Source organism: Oryctolagus cuniculus, chromosome 1 (genome assembly GCF_964237555.1).
Source record: "Oryctolagus cuniculus chromosome 1, mOryCun1.1, whole genome shotgun sequence".
NCBI classification, from domain to species: domain Eukaryota; kingdom Metazoa; phylum Chordata; class Mammalia; order Lagomorpha; family Leporidae; genus Oryctolagus; species Oryctolagus cuniculus.
In genome coordinates, this window is record NC_091432.1 from 34,197,138 (window position 1) to 34,211,530 (window position 14,393).

Genomic DNA, 14,393 nt, shown 5'->3' on the forward strand with positions numbered 1-14,393 from the left:
TTATTTGGGTAGAAATGAAAACATGTAAAAGCACAAATAAAAGCACTGTTGAAAAATATCATATAAAGAACAGCAGGATGTTTTGGGCTTTGTTTTGTTTTTGCTAGGGCTCCAAAATGCTATTTTGAATCAAATGCAGCTTTTCAGCCAATATGATATCCCATAGTACTTGCTACCCCTTTGTCTATAAATTCGATTTCAGGGCTACACCTTCTCTAGGAACTACAATGTTCACATAAATATGGACATAATTAAAATATTCTACTCAGGGTCAGTATTTCTTATATGCTTTGGTAATTCAGCTATAACATCTGCTACAGGTCTTGGTAAGTTGGTGTCTATTGCATCATATTGGGTCATATTTTCGAGAGTCTAGTGTGGCTTTGAACGTGTCCCCACCCCAATGGCTTTTTTAGACATATGGTTGATTTAAGCAGACACAGTAACTGACCATAATTATAGAAGTCAGCGCAATTAGGCAGAAATATCCATACTACAAAAGAACCTTTTCTGTTTTCTAAAGTATCTCTTATCAAATTGCTTTTACTACCAGTGCCCCAGTGCCTGTGATCTGTGCCATAAAAGTCCAAATTTAAAGGAACATACAGTTGGCCCTCCATATCCACAGATTCTGCATCCACAAATTTAGTCAACTGTTGAGTAGAAAATATTAGAGAATATTGCTTCTGTACTGAATATGTATATATGTTTTTCTTGGCACCATTTCCTAAAAAAATGCAGTATAACTATTTGCATAACATTTACAGTTTATTGAGTATTGTAAGTCATCTAGAGATGACCTATAGTACACAAGAGGATGTGCACAGGTTATCCACAAATATTAGAGACTTGAGCATCCTTGGATTTCGGGTGTCTATGGGAGTCCTGGAACAGGTCCCCCATGGATATTGAGGGACACCTGTGTCTGTTGCATGAGGCACAACATGGATGGCAGGGTCTAAAGGTAAGGTAGGATGGGGCTCTTCCCTGATAACTGACTAAAGCCTTCTCAAGGCGAATTGGCCCGTGACAACCTGAAACCCTTTATTTGGAAACTTCCCTTCAATATGAAAAAAAAAAGATGAAAAAGAACCATTTTTTTGGTCCAAATATTGTGCTCCACAAGCATATGTTCTAGTTAGTTTCTTTCCTGATAAAAGGCTTGTTGATTGCCATGTAAACACAAGCTGTGTGCAAATGATCAAAATATTTAAAACATTGAAAATTATTTATGAAAATATTTTTCCTTGATTTGTTTGCCTGCACTTACTTTTATACACACACACACACACATACACAACTATATCTAGGGGGACAGACACTTTTCTACAGATGCATGATCTACCATGATGTCAAAGAGGTCAAGAAGATCAAGAAAAGCTGTAATATTCCTGCAAAACCATTCCTTCGGATCCTCTGCACTCAGCCTGTCACCTACTAAGTAATTAGGCAGCTATTTTTTGAATGATAAAGAAAAAACAGCTTGAATAAAGATGTATTTGTTTCCTTGTTTTAAAACTCCTTTCATTTCTTCAAATTCTAGTTTGCTCCAGAAAGGATTCCAGGTAGAAATGAAAACATGAAAGGCAGGAATCTAAAAGGCAGACATGATTCTAAAGTCTGGGGTTACTAATGTTATCTGTGGTGTTAACTGTCAGTGTCCATGTGAGGAAGCAAGTGGGGAGGTCAGAGAGGAAAGAGATCCTTAACTATATGTCTCAGTCTTAGTGCTTCTTTAAGATCTTACAGCCATTGTTAATAAGCAAATGAAAAATGTAGTCATGATCTGAAGGGTAGCTGAAACTTGAGAAAATGGTACAGAAATGTGTGTCTTTCGGCTGGGACCTCACAGCTGATGTCAGATGGTGATTAGGCTGTTTAGGAAATCAACTGAGGTCAAAAAATATTTGCAACCTGCTTGAAGCAAAGCACTCTAAAAGGATCTAAGAACAGAGGACCATTCTCACTCCTTGTTTCCTCACAAGCCAGTAACTTGAGTTAGACAAGCACACAGATGATCTTGTAAGTGAAGACCGAATGTGTACCAGAAAGACAGAGAGAAAGCAGAAATCATGGTGGGAGATGGGGAGCAGGGAAGAGCTGCATGGAGACAGGGCCTGAAGTCGCTCTTGAGTAAGGGATTGGATTCTGAGCAATAGAACGAGTATATCCTTGAAACTTACAGGGGCGTGGGTTGAAAAGGGTCATGCTGCTCTGATCATCTAAATGGGGATACTAGTATGGCTCATCCAGGACTGGCACAAAACATTCTATTTCAGGGGCTTAGCTCTTTGCTTGTTGACTGGCTAAGCATTTTTCTTTCTCTGTTTTTCTGGGCAAGGCATGCGAGCCAGTTGGCTGAAAGCCCTTCATAGCAGAAGTAGCTAAATGTGACGTGCACCATGCTTGGGAATTTTTCAGGTTGAATGGCTTTGAGGAAAAGTCAAACATCATTCTTGTGCAAACTTCTAAGAGTCAACATTTTGGGTGATATGATTAACTGTTCTTAACCTACTGCTGCATAATATAACCAGTCGGGTGCCCAGGAACTCTGAAACATTCCAAGCATGGCTCTTGGAAAGGGGCGACTCTCTGTAGAGTTTGCCTGCTTTCATTGGTTATGACTTGAGTGCACTTGCGATGCGGTCTAAATTCTCCAGCGCCGGGTTTTGTTTTCTTTCTTTCAGAGCTTCCCCTGCGCACCGTGTCAGTGCAATGTGAAGCAGGGAGGAAGAAGGAGAGATCAGGTTCCAGGCCTGCCAGGTGTGTCAGGGAATTTTCCTTTGAGGCTTCCAAAGCATTTACGCACTTGACATGTAAATGTTCAGATGCTGCTCTACCCTAGATCTGTCTCAAAAAATGCTGCCAGAGACTGCGTAGCATGGTGACCTCCTTTAGACTGAAATTTTCAGATGTGGAGGTTTCACTGACTAACGATTTAAATAAAAATCAGACGATTAGAAATCCTATGAATCTTCGCCTTGTAAACCACAGCAAGGTGTTTATCTTTCCTGCTGTATTGCTGAGGTTCTGAGGCGAGAGCCAAAAGCAAACATGTATCTTAGGTCTTAAGCTGAATTTTTTTTCTACCTGATTTTCTTTTCCCAGTTCTGGGAGGAAGGGACTGCATTGCTGATACAGGAGGAGGATATCTGGCTGGTTGCCTGCCTATTTTTTCCATTAATACCTTGTCTAAATTGATGATTTCTATGTGGGCAAAGGGTCCTGGAAAAGGTGTGACAACTCCCAAGGCTCCCGCACGGGCCTGGATGATTTGCAGCAATCCCACTGCACCAGTGGGTCTTTTACAGCCAGCACAAGACTCCGGCAGCATGGGAGAGCTCCAGTCTAAAGGCATCCAGAGGTCCTTGGGAAGCCCAGCTTCCTAACAAAGCGGCAGCGGCAAAAGTGATTTGCTCTGAAACTCCAAGGCGGAAGCAAGAAAGACTGGACTTTGAGATTCTTCCTCCTCTGCCTGCCTCTCTTTGTCTCTGTTGGGCTTAGCCACTGTCTATATTTTGTTCTTTCTGTGTCAACAACTAAACTGATCCTATGGACACACAGAATTGGGTTTCCTGGCATAACAGTTCCCTTCCTAATTCCTTTTCTTCCAGCCTGCCAGACCTGTGCTCAGCACTCTCAGTTCCCAGACAGAAGGGGCAAGATAATGAATCTAGATTACACCTGGACTTGAGACAAATTGCAGGTGAATGCCCATTAAAATAAGTTTAATCAGTTTGTATTTTTCATATTTTGTCATGATCAAACCACCAGGTACTGTTTGTTTTCTGAAAACAATTGATGTAGTACATTTTAATCTTTAGCAGTTAGATCTTTGTTTTAATCCTTTTAAACATTTCTGACATCACAATTCTTGTTTCTCAGAATCACAGAAATAGGCATGAATATTTCAGAATGTCTCTAGCAGATTTAAAAAAATTTTTCTTTAACACATAGTCAATTTCAATGAAAACTTGTCAACACCTTAGAGCATAGAGATTCTATATTGGTCCCTTAACAGAGGTGGCCAGGGCTTGATGACGAGAGCACTGAACATGGACCCAGACAGTAGCAGTTTGATACTTCCCCCTGTCACTCACTCTTTTTTCCTTTAATAGTTATTTATTTAATCTATTTGAAGGTAGGGATTGGGGGAGGGTCAGGCTGAAACCAGGAGCCAAGAACTCAATGTAGGTCTTCTACCTGGGTGACAGGGACCCAAGTACTTGAGCTATTACCTGCTGCCTGCCAGGATGCGCATTAGCAGGAGGCTGAGCCAAGACTCCACGCCAGGCACTCCACAAGGGGATACGGGTATCCAAAGAGGCATCTTAACTACCACCTCAAATGCCCACCCTGTTCACTCTTGGTGTGCTCTGATGAGTTAACCAAACTGTCTAAGCTTCAGGGTCTTCACTGATCACAAGGGAATAATTTTCCCTTCCCAAGACTGTTGTCAGGATCCAATGAGATAAAAAGTGTTTGTGAACTAAAGAGTATTACACGAATTTATTTATACCTCTTGTTCCAAGAAAAGCATGTTATATAGTATAACAAGATACAAATAAATCTGTTTATTTTTTACTATTAAGAAAAAATTTATTTATTAGAGATGGAGGGAAGGAGAAAAAAGAGAGAGAGAGAAGACAAAGAGAAAGAGAGAAATAGGGGACTCCCGCTCACTGGTTCATTCCCCAAGTGCCTGCAATTAGCTGGGCCTGGGCTGGAGCTAAAGCTAGCAGCCAGGAAGAAAATCTGAGTAATTGGCAGGAATCCAATTACTTGAGCTGTCACTGCCACCTTCCAGGGTCTGCATTAGCAGGAAGCTGGATTCAGGGACGGGACCCAGGTATTGAACTCAGTACTCCAATATGGGATGTCGGCATCTTAAAACACTAGGCTAAACGTCCACACCCAAAAGTGAAGTGGACAAGGAAATAAATCTACACAAATAATGAACTACACAGACCTATGAATGATAGCAAGGGCATATCAGACTTAGCCACGGGGTCTCTGTCAGTAAACCAGCATCTGACTATTTGGTATACCTTATCCTCCAGTGGACTCTGTGAAAACACACAAAGGAAACCGCAACCACAGCCCCTACCTCTGAAGTTCACACAGTGTAAACAACTTCCCTCATACTTAGTAAGGTGGTGGCAAAAAGGGGGCGTTGTTGGGTGTGAGGTTTCTGGACCAGTGTAAATAGGCATGACTGTATTAAGAAGGCAATTTGGAGTCTTATTTGCATTTTTAAAAGTTTTGCATTATTATTTTCATCTTATTTGAAAGACAGAGAGACAGAGAAAGATCCTCCATTTGCTAGCACACCATCCAAATGCCCACAGAAGCCAGGGACTGGGCCAGTTTGAAGCCAGGAGCCCGGAATTCCATTGGTTCCACCTGGGTGGCAGAGACCCAAGTAGCTGAGCCATCTTTGGCTGCCTCAGAGTGTGCAATAGCAGGAAGCTGGATCAGAAGTAGAGGAGCCGGGACTTGAACCAGGCACTGTAACATGGGACGCGAGTGTCTTAAGCGGTGACATTAACTGCTGTGCCAAATGCCCATCTTATTTTTAAAATCTAGCTTTCCCACATGTTTTCACTGCTGACAACATAGTTAATAAGGAAAATATCAGAAGATAATCTTTCTACTTAAGTTTTAAAAGCATTTTCCCCTTTACATCATTTGAAGAAACAAATGAACAGAGACATAGCATCCTGTTCACACCAGACTCTTGAAACTGTGAGATGCAAGATGACTTGCTGATTTCTGCAGGCATACTGTGTTGTGCTCCACTCTGAACAGCACAGAGTGAATAAGAGTAGAGGCTACACAGCTATAATATAGAGATCCTGCCTTCTCCACAATGGCTTCGGAAAGATAGACATTTATTTCTCTCCCACTTTATTGTCTAGAGGAGGCAGTTCAGAGCTGGAAGGACAGGCCTGCTATTCATAACAACGCGTTCCCCTCCTGGTTTCATGGCTGATGAAGAAGGCGCCATGCAGTTGGGCACATCACTTCCGCTCACGTCCAGAGCTTAGAAACAGCCAGAACTAGGCTGCAAGAGGGGCTGGGAAATATTGAAGAATATGTAAAAATGTTGAACACGACTGTTACCATGGAAGAAGGAGTAAATGGATATTGGAAGACAACTAATTATATGTCTTGGTTTGGAGAGGGGCACAGCAAGATGATGGCCATCCAGAAGCAGTCACTCAGTATGTGAGCTACTGCCCATTGCCTGGGGTTCTAATCTCAGTTTCTGACAAAGGAAAATGCATACCTGATGCCTCCACCAGCTGAGAGGGCAGGAGCTAAAGCGATGTGTTTAGAGTCTGTCTTGCTCTTACGCATAAACGGAGAGATGTTTCTTCCCTTTCTTTTGTAGACAGACTGACTTCCTTCCAGAGAGGACAGAGGGATATATTGATATATTCATGATCAAGGTATTGTTATTTCGGCACACAATTTCAGAGCATTGTCTCAACTTGTGAAACAAATCCATGTTACATGCTATTATACACTTACATTTTACAGTTACCATTATATTTCTCCATAATTATTGCATTATTATTTATTGTAGTGATTTTACATGTGGTTAAAATTTTACAATGTGCAAGATGCACTAATCTCATACATGAATAGGCCAGTGGAAACAAAGCCAGAATCAAATTTTGCTCTTTTTGAATTGTGAGTGTACGTTCGGTGTTGGCTGAACATTTCTGGATATAATAATTCTGTCATACCTGGTTAGGTTTCAGGTTTCAGTTTTTATTTGTTTAAGAAGCAATCACTCTCAGGGCTTAAGATTAAAATTGTTTTATTGAGTGTCATCATCATTCTCTATTCTTCAAATTGAAAATAAAAATCATTTGGTTCTTTCTGATTGATCTGAAAGTTAGACAAACTTCCTGAGCTGGAACATGTATATTGGCTACTCACTGAAAAACCCCCAGGTGTAGAACTATTTTGACCATCAATTATAGTCAACAGCATTGTCTTGCCTCCGACTTCACCTCTCTGGAAGCAGATTGTGAGAACTCACTTGTCTAAGCAGGAGTGCGATCTGTAACAAGACTATGTGTCGGTGGCGGAGGTTGTTTACTCCCAGTATCTATTCTTTCCAGCGAATAAAAGAATCTCTGACTCTAAGAGGGGCACTTGGCCTCCTAGAATAAAGGCCACACTTCCCAGACTCCCTTTCCAATAGATGAGGTGGAATGATTAAGTTCTGGTCTTGTCATCTTGAGCCGAAGTGTTATGGTTCACTTCAGAGTGAGGTCCTTGCAGTGGGGTGTACCACCTCCTTTCCTTTTCCCTCAGCGTGGCTTTTCGACCTCAGCAAGAGGGCCCTGCTTTGAGCCCCGATCCACCTCTCCTTTAGCGAGGCTCCTCTTCAGGGCTGAGGAATTACAGTCCTACAGGGATGTGCATCTACAGCTTCTAGCCTTCTGTATGGACCACGTGCTGGTACTCTGGACCTTAGGATTTCCTGTCCAAAAGGCAACAAGGCTTGCTACAGTTCTCTTCCCCAGGCTTGTTCCCCCAGGGTGAATGTATAGAGCCTGGGGCTTAAGGAGTAGCCAAGGGACAGCTGTTTGTACAGAGTGTAGCAGAGTTTGGATGCAGAAGTGGGGCATCCTTGGTCATGTCTGAGTGGCTCCCTGTGGATGTGAAGTGGGCGCTGGGAAGAGAAGGAGGTAGGCTATAGGCCAGTCTCCCTATGCCTCCTTGTTTTGGGGTAGAATGTTGGTCCTAAACATAAATGTAGCTTTTCAGGGAGTTATGTTTGTGAAAGAAGGAAGTTAAAGGATATTTAATGCTTTGTTATTATTATATTAGACATATAATAATAATATGATCCTTAATTTGCACTCTTGCTCTGGCTTCCACAAATGCTAAGGACAAACCTAATTTTCCTCCTCCCAATTGTTGAAAGGTGGATTTGAGGGTAGGGGTGGAAGCAGCTATCCTGGACCATAAAATGAAGGCTATGAGTATATGTTCTCTCTCTCTTTTTAAATTTAATTGAAAGGCAGAGAGAGAGAGAGAGAGAGAGAGAGAGAGAATCTTTCACATACTGGTTCACTCCTTAAATGCTCACAACAGCCAGGGCTGGGCCAGGTTAAAGCGAGAAGCTTGGAACTCAATCTGGGCCTCCCATATGGATAGTAGGGACCCAAGGCTTGAGGCCCACCTGCTGCCTCCCAGGGTGTGTACCAGCAGGAAGCTGGATTTGGAAGTGACGCCAGGTACTCCAATATGGGAAGCAGGCATCCCAGGCAGCATCTTAACTGCTGTGCCAAATGCCTGCCCCAAGATACATGGATTTCCATGTCACTTAAGCCACTGTATTCTTAGATCTATGTATTAACAGCCTAACCTCTGTCTTGTTTATACCATATTGGTACCTGGCACGTGGAGCACTTAATGGCTTCGTGGCTGGAAATCAGACAGTAGGGTCAAACATTGTAGTTAGGAAGGCTGGTGAGCCTTCATGCTTATGGTAACTTGGAAGGTGAAGCTTGTACCTTCTAATCTGTGTCTCCATGTGAGACATTCAGAAAATTGGTGTGTTGGTTGCTTCTTATCACTTTGAACAAAGTTGCTTATAAAAGAAAAGAGCTCAAGCTAATGCTACAGAATTTGCAAAAGGCAGAGGGACCACAGCTCTGTAAAGGAGGTGTTCTGGCTAAAGGCTTGGTAATTTTGGGCCTCAGAGAGCTGAAAATACCTGTTTCTGCACCTGCACACCAAGGCAGGTAACTTTTGCAGGTGACATCTGTGCTCCTAAGCCTTTGGTAAATACCTTTGTTAAGAGGCTGGCCTAAAAATGAGAGCCAGCTCAGAGTAAGAAGTCAGATTCATGGTGTTGCATTCCCAATCAAGTTTATTATTTCAGATGGCTTCCAGATAGCTCCTAACAAGGTGAGAGAGGGGGTAAGGGAGGAGAGGAGGGCAGAAACCAAGATAACAGTTGTGGGTGACAAGGGAATAGGTGTTTTGTGTCCATTCCAAGCCTTCTTACATGTCAGGGGCTGGAAAGGCATGAATTAGGTTTAGATGCACTTGTTCAATTTAGAAGATGGAGGAGCAGGAGCTGTCTTCCTGCTTCTCTAACTATTGCACTTGACAAGCATTGTGTGGAGACAGGTTTTTGGCATCAGTATTCCAGTGCTCCGTCAACTGATTCATGTGAGTCAAGAGGCAGTTGTAAAAATTCAAGGCCAGGCCAATGTTTCAGGGTCCAATTACTTGTTCTGTAGGGGTCAAGAAGCAGTTGAAGTGGTGGCAATAAGTTTACAAATCCCCAAGACGCAGCCACAGAGGTGTGTGTCTTCAGGTAATAGCACTAGTGTGGCGGTCTCCCAATTCCTCACCTTCCTGACTGGGGTGGGTACAGGGAGCAGCTTCCCTGGAGGCCAGTTTGGTGGCAGTGGCTGCTAGCTCTCCCAAGTTTCTGTCGGCAGCTGTTGCAAACACGGATTTCACTCACCCCCAGATATAACTGTCATAAACTTCCTTCTGCATAAAATAACTAGATGGCATCTGTGTCCTGCAACTGAATCCCAGAGCTATGTCTAGACAAGCTCTTTGGCTGAATCACTTGCATGTGGAACCAAAGAGAAGCAAACAGACTGAGAACCTTGTAATGTTTTGAGGGAACTGTAAACCACAGCCTGGTTGAGAGCCTGTAGCTATTCAACCTCCAAAATAACCACAGGTCCTCAAACCTGATTTATCAGTAAGTGGACTGGGGTACCTGTGTAGCCTCCAAAGGGCGTATTCTCCAATGGTGACCTCACACAGCCATGGATGATAATGGGCAAGGAGTTACTTCCTAAAGGGATGCAGAGGATAATGGAAAAGGGAGTTTGAGTTTCTTCCAGAGAGTTGTAAAGTCTTTAGCCTCTTCCAGGCGCTAAAGTCCTCTACTGCCATGGCAGAGAAATTCTGCCATTTCTAGCCAGTAAGATTCCCCATCTACCCCCGAAGAGGGGGTAAGTTTCTGTGAGGGAAGAAGGTTGGGCAAGAATATTTGAGTTCTGAAGAGTTGTGTACCACGGATAATTATCCCCCAATATCGCCTTTCTCCTTTTCCTTTGGTAGCAGGAACCCTTGAATACAAGGTTATCCAGATTAAAGACTTCCTTTCCAAACCTCCTTGCAGCTAGTTGTGTGACCAAGTCTGAAACAATGAGAAAAGTACCGAAGTGGTGTGGCAACCTCAGGGCATTCAAGTGGAATTTGAACTCAGGGAATCTGGCTTCAGCCAATGCTTTTACTCAACACTTTGTCCAAGCACTAGAGACAAAACCGTTAGCAAAACAGGCAAGATCCCTGCTTTCATGGAACTCACAACCTCAGAAGGGATACCAGGTAGAATCTCACAGGACTCAAGGAGGGGTTGAAAGCATACAAGAGAGCAGATGAACAAGGAAAACAATTTGGAGAGTGATAGGTGCTTCTAAGGAAATAAAACATGTGGTAAAATGGGTAAAGCTGCCACCTGAAGTATCAGCATCCCATATGGGAGCCCGTTCAAGTCCCGGCTCCTCCACTTCTAACCCAGCTCTCTGCTATGGCCTGGGAAAGCAGTAGAAGATGGCCCAAGTCCTTGGGCCCCTGCACCCACGTAGAAGACCTGGAACAACCTTCTGGCTCCTGGCTTCGGATCGGTGCAGCTCCAGCTGTTGCAGCAATTTGGGGAGTAAACCAGCAGATTGAAGACCTCTCTCTCTCTCTCTCTCTCTCTCTCTCTCTGTAATTCTGCCTTGCAGATAAAAACTCTTTAAAAAAAAACAAAGAAATAAAACATGGTGAGATGTTACTGGCTGGGCCTGCAACTTTACCTGGGGAAGGTCTTTCTGGAGAGTGCATTTGACTAAAGTCTGAGAAGGGATCTATAAGACCTGGAGAAAGAAGTTCCAAGTAAAGGGAATAAAATGGAAAAGACTGAGGTGAGAATAAAGTTGCCATATTTGAAGGGAAGAAAAAAGCCAGCTTTTCTGGAGCAGTTAGTGAGCAAGGGAGTGGCTATGAGAAGTCTGGCCTGGTAGGCAGGTGTCAGGTCTTTCAAGTTTGTGTAGTGTCAAGTGACTTGAATTTAATTTTTAAGGGTAAGGAACCGATATGAACTTATTTCTATGAATAAAAGGCTCTTCTTACCTATACCCTACAAAGTCATGCATGGACTCTTTCAATTATAGGAAAGGATAGCTGTCGCAAACACAAATATTCTATTTAAGACAGAATTTTACAAAAGGTGACATCCACCAGCTGTTCTAGAATCTGCTTCCTTCTGATTTAGAATAAATATTCTAGCCCCATAACCCACAGTATCAGCAGCCTCCAGGCCCCTGAAATCCCTTTTCCTGGATGGGCATTGTGGTTCTGAATCTCCTGCTTGCTCAACAGGTAGAGTGCAGGTGGAGGGGTGAGCCCTGCATAGAATGTCCACGAAGGAGAAACTTTAGCAGTACTGTTTGGAATGCCCGCATCCCATATGGGAGTACCTAGGTTCGAGCCCCACCTCTGCTTCTGATCCAGCTCCCTGCTAATGTGCCTGGAAGGCAGCAGATGATGGCTCAAATACTTAGGTCCCTGCCACCCACGTGAGAGACCCAGATAGCATTCCAGACTCTGGGCTTCCATCTGGCCCAGCCCCGGCTGCTGCTGTTTGCATCTGGAGAGTGAAACGGTAGATGGGACGCTTTTCTCATTCTCATTCTCTTTCCTTCATGTCACTCTCAAATAACTAATCATAAACTTTTTTTTTTTAAAGAAATCTTTTGAGCTATATAATAAAAGAACGGTACTGTTTCAGTCCCAGAGTTCCTGAATTTTCAGCCATTTCAGATGTGGGTGTAGTCAGGTTACTTTTCTCCCTTATTTCAAACACTGACAGAGAACAAACTAGATGATTCCTGGAGAACTTTGCTTGAAAGTGGTTTTTACTTTCTCTACAAACTAAAGGTAGTATCTTTTCCTTTTCTTTTGCTTTTACCTTTATTCTTCTGTTCATTTTATTTCTATTAATATTCCCACATATGCAGGGTCAGGGAAAAAATCACTTCGGTGACATTTGGAATAATGTGACTTATGTTGCTACCTAAACTTGGATGGCAAAAACACAGTGAAAGATGCCTTCCCACTGCCCTGGTAACCCCAGAGGCCTCTGCTCTGGGACAAAGGGACGGGATGGAGAAGTCACACATGGCCACTACCATTCCTGTGCTGCATAGGGCACTGCTGCCTGATGGGCCTCCTCATATCACCCAAAGGGCCTCCTTTCCACTCCTCTTTTCTTAATTGTGCAGCAGGGCTTCTCATTCGGGGAACCTTTGTTGCTGGTCTCCAATTGCTGCAGAACCCAAGGCTTGTATGCTCCTGGAACACACAACACAGGCAGGAGGATATAAGCTCCAGAGTGCGTAGAATCTGAATGAAGCTTCAGCAGGATCAGCGTAGGGATGCTTGAGACCTGAGCCTGCTGCTGCTGTTGCAGCAAACGGAAGACAACTGGGCTCTTCCTAGGGCACACTGCAGTTTTGCTAGGATCTTCAAGCCTGCTTCACAAGGAAATCCTCTCCATACTCACCATAAGCGATGGAACGTTTAAGGAACAATATTTTGGATGCTACCCCTCAGGTGGCCTAAGAATACTAAACTATTTTAGGATTATACAGTGTTTTTAGAGCTGAATGTTGAATTTGGAAAAAAAAACTTCCTTCAGAAATAAATTCAAATTACTAATTATAGGAGAGTTCCTTTTTCTCTCCTTCCTTTTTTTGTTTTAAAGCATATGGTGTGGAAACTGCACTGGAGATGGCAGGAGTTTGCAATCTCTTTGTTTTTGTCTACTAGAATTCAAACCAATGTTTGCTTCTTACTGAAACACGAAACCTCCTATTCAATAAACTGTTAGTAGATAACTGGGCATGTACACTCAAAAGCAGTTCCTAAGTCCTAGCGGTTTTTGGAACTACAACAGATCCACTACCCAGTTGAGGGATCGGCTGAGGTCTGACTGATCACTACATAGTTTGGGACAGACGAATTCTCAGATGTGACTAGGCTGGAGTCAGGGAGCTTGCCAGATTGCTTAGGTTATGGTGTTACTGTCAGTCACCTCCAGAACTCGCAGCTTTCGATGGGCACTCTTCTTGGAAATGTGGCAATCATGGTTTTGCAGGCTGTGTTGCACATATATGACCACGCGTGCACTTCCCCTTGCTGTGCACGAGCGGGTCCCGAGGGCATAATGGCCAGTGTGTTTCTGTGCATAATGCACTACAGTGCATGCGGAACAGTACTCTCTAAAGCCCCCAGACGGGGTAGGAAGTGCCCCATGGAAAGAGCGAGGTAACGCATCCCGACCACATCGGATCTCCCCACTGCTCTCTCGGTACTTCAAGACCCCCACGTTTAAGGGTCTGCTAGTTCCTGGGTATGAAGAAAGAATTTATAATGGGGCCAAATGTAGGTGTTTACAAGGGGGGGATTGTTGTTTTTTTATTAGGCGCTGCCTTATGTTCAATAGTTGTATTTACTTTGTCGAGCTCGCCAGAATTAGAAAATCCCCATTGCTAGGCAGCCTAGCATGTCTGCGAAGTATTTCTGGGCATTCAGAACTGAAGTCTGTGCTGCCCAAAGGCAGGTTTCACGGCCGGGGGTTATTTAGTCCCCTTTCGCCCCTCCCTGCCCCCACATCCCCAGTGAGGAGGGCTCTGTCACAGGAAATCTTGGTTACTTTATGCTGAAACATATTTACATGACTGAAACACGACAATGAACATGTTTGTGGAGCTTGAAGGGATAGGCCCATTTTTATGTGTGTGTGTGTGTTTTTTTTTTTTTTCAAGCAGGCTGATTTCCTGGAGCTTTTAATCTGATTTTATTCTGTTCTGCATGCATGAACAAGTTCTTCTTTACCATAGGTATCTGACAAAGTCTACCTGGGCTGATTGGGACAGAAAAGGGTATAATACAAACATTCATTTTTTGTTTTGTCTTGGCCAGACCATTCCCAACTTCTTTCACTAGTTCAAGGTGCACTGATGGCAGTGTATAATTTTTCCATGTTGTGTGAGCTTCCATACAAAGGCAGTTAGGTGGCATGTTTCGGATTCGACAGAGGAGATGTGATTTTCTCCATATGGACTGTGTAAAAACTTTTCATAAGGAACGAGAAATATCGGTTACAACGATGCTCTTCCCTCAGTCTTCATGGACAGATATAGGTATGCTCCTCCCAGGTGGTGTGTGTTTCACTTGCTCCACACTTAACATGCAGGTGATAGTAAGTGGTAGTATACGATATATATACATATATATAACCAGACAATGCTGTCATTAATCTTTTAAATCTGTAGATTAATTGATTG

The 14,393-nt window shown here is 43.3% G+C and overlaps 1 protein-coding gene across 2 annotated transcripts in view; it reads right to left on the bottom strand.

Annotated features, from left to right (window-relative positions):
• The window catches only part of ELP4 (elongator acetyltransferase complex subunit 4), a 276,252-nt gene that overhangs the window by 687 nt on the left and 261,172 nt on the right, over window positions 1–14,393 (bottom strand). The gene's annotated exons all lie outside the window — the stretch shown is intronic.